The following is a 3,428-nucleotide window of genomic DNA, read 5'->3' on the forward strand; positions in this document are numbered from 1 at the left end:
CAGAAAAGGTACAGCTAATACTCCTCTTAATAATAAAAGAATGAATGTTTTTTTCCACATGAGATAATAACCAAGACAAAGGTGTCTACTGTTGCCATCTGTTTGAAACATCCAGTTGAAATCTCTAGCCAGTGCAATAATGTAATAAGAAAAAAAAATAAAAACTTGTTATCAGGAAAAAAAAATTGGAAACAACAATAATAAAAATTGCTCCTATTCTGAAATGGCATAATTACATGGAAAATCCCAAATGATCTAAATAAGAACCGTTGGATCTAAAAAATAAGTTTAGCGAGTTTACAAAATATAAACCCAATATAAATAATTCAACTGTATTACTATATAGTAGGAATGAACAATTAAAATGTAAATTAAGCAAACAGTATAATTTACAATAGCACCAAGAAACGTATAATACTGAAGTTTGGTTTAAATCTAGCAAAAGCCATTCAAGACCTGCAGGCCAAATTCCCTCCCCCAAATAAAAGAAGAGTAATCAATCACTATCTGTATATTGGTTAGGAGTAACATGCAAAATGGAACAAGGATAGCAGATTATAAATCAATTAGCATTCAGAGTTTTTTTTGGCACTGGATAGAAATTCTGGTAAGTTTAGAAATCAATGTCAGATGGGTATGTTAAAATGTAATAGGGGAGACATAAAGAAAGGAATAGAATAGAAAAATAAAATAGGAAGGAAACAAGGAAAGACGGAAGAGGAGGAGGGGAGGAGGAGAGGGAGGGAGGAAGGGAGGAAAGAGTAATTACTAACTGGTAGCAAAAATTAAAAGAAATAACCAATATTGAATCAAATACAGAATTGCTGTATTTAAGAAAAGCAGAAGAAAGTAAACAAAACAGGTGCAGAGAAAACACAATCATTTCAAGTTATTGTTTGAAAATATTCAAAGCAGCAAGCACAGAAATGCAAATAGACTAAACTGACATTAGCAAATCAGAGAGAATCGAATGAAACAGGTAGGTACTTTTATAAAGACACATCTGAAAGAGGAGCACAGACGAACTGGATACTTACAGACAGGTGCATTATATATAATATTTGTGAGAAATACAATCTTTACATTTAAAATGCTGATGTAGCTTCAAAATTGGTGAAATAATGCAAAAAGCATTGTTGAAAATAATGCTAACTTTCAAAGAAAATAGAAAAATATAATTATGCATGATTTAGTAAAACAGCATTAAAATAAGTTACAATTGTCAAAATTGCCAGGACAATTTAAAAACCCTTATTTGTGACAGTGCCTGTAGCTCAGTGGGTAGGGTGCTGGCCACATACACTGAGGCTGGCAGGTTTGAGCCCAGCCTAGTCCAGCTACAACAACAATGACAACTAGAACAACAACAACAACAAAATAGCCGGGCCCTGTGGCGGGTGCCTGTAGTCCCAGATAGTTGGGAAGCTGAGGCAAGAGAATCATTTAAGCCCAAGAGCTGGAAGTTGCTGTGAGCTGTGACACCGTAGCACTCTATTCAGGACAACAGCTTGAGACTCTATCTCAAAAAAAATTAAAAAATAAATAAAAATCCTTATTCAGAGTGGGAGATATTTACGTGTCTTTATTGATAATTGATAGATCAAGCAGCCTTGGAAAGTGACAATGCTTTGGAAATTTTGAAAAATAGCATTATCTTACCTTAATGGAAAAACACAAAATTTTATACTTAAGAATGAAAAAAATGTATATTTTCAGACATATCTAGAACATTTTCAAAACTGACATGCCAAGGTCCATGCCAAGGTACAAAATAAAATTTAACAAATATGAACATTAGTTTCATATAATCCACAAACCTTGAACCACAGTGTAAACCAATGAGAGATTATCTTTTAATTTGCATATATGCATTTACACATATATTAATTGGTTAAAGCATATTTTGTTGGTTATAAAAAATCATAATGAAGTAAGAAAATATTTAGAACTACATACTAGTTGAAATATTCATATCAAAAATTATAGAATATATGTACAGGCAAAACTTAGAAATTCTAGTCTTAGATCTTTACATGCAGGAGCAGAAGAAAGACTACCATTTAACAGGCTAATATTTCAGTAGAAGAAGTGAGGGAAAAACAGAGCAAAAGCAATGGAAATAGAAGTATAGAAATAAAAATAAAATCATAAACTAATGAATTAGGAAACACAGCCAACTGAAAGGGGGGCCCAAACAAACCGATCCAGTTGTTTGAGAAAATCAATGAAATAAACCTCTAATAATACCGTTGGCCAAGAAAATCAAGAAAGTGAATTCTATTTAAACTGGGTGCACTAAACACATTTTAATTTATAATTTCTCTTGAAACTTTACTAAAACAGCAATGAAAGAATAAGCACACTTTGTGAGCACAAGCAGAGAATGAATAAGCAAAGAGAGAGGAGAAAAGAGATATTAATACACAGGCCGGCCTACTTGGTGTTCCTAGAAACACCAAATAATGTCTGTCTGTGTCTTTGTTTATAATACTGCAAATACCAAGTAATCCTTTGGCTTAAAATTTGCCTCTGCTAAGAAGAACATTCTCCAATTCCATCCATATAAACATGAAGGAATGTTCTTAGCAAAGTATCTCAAGAATGGAAGAAAAAGTATCCAATCTACACAGTCCTACTTTGAAACTAATTCATAGCTTTTATAGGAATGTCATAACCTAAGTATAGCCTTAGAATATGGGAAGGGGGTGGGAGGGGGAGGTGAGGGGAGTGGATGGGGGGAGGGAGGGTGATTGGTGGGGTCACCTCTATGGTTTATCTTACAAGGGTACAAGTGAATCTTTCTAAAAGCAGAGTATGAATGTTTAAACTCAATAACTAAGAAAATGACATGAAGGTTATGTTAACCAGTTTGATGAGAGTCTTTCAAAATGTATATGAAAACAGCACACTGTACCCTATGATTGCATTAATGTACACAGTTATGCTATGAGAAATAAAAAAAAAATAAATTAAATTTAAAAAAAGAAAGCTTTCCTCTGTAGGATGCTGTACTTTGTTTCCTTCACTTTCTGCTCACAATCAGTGTTTCTTACCAATGACTTTTCTGACCCTTCTCTATGAAACAATGAGGCCACACTACCATACCCTATCCGATGCTAGCATTTGCTCCGTCTGTCTCAGCTTGCTCTGAGTTTCTCAGTAACACCCAACACCACCTGGCATGCTATTGTTCATTTACTTGTCTTCCTTTTGTTCCCTAGAATTTAAGCTCTGTGATGGCTGGGAATGCAACTGGCATGGTCACTGAGGTAGCCTCAATATCTAAAAGGCACTAGCAAATATTCATTATTAATGAATGCATTATGTATGGATACTGAACACTCACAGACTGTATTAGCCATTACCTGCCCCTTATCTCATGGATGGCCATTGATACTGATTCCTTTCTAGTCACAAAATAAGTCCTC

The sequence above is a fragment of the Otolemur garnettii genome, unplaced genomic scaffold (assembly GCF_000181295.1).
Source record: "Otolemur garnettii isolate 467f Iridium unplaced genomic scaffold, OtoGar3 scaffold00034, whole genome shotgun sequence".
NCBI lineage: Eukaryota > Metazoa > Chordata > Mammalia > Primates > Galagidae > Otolemur > Otolemur garnettii.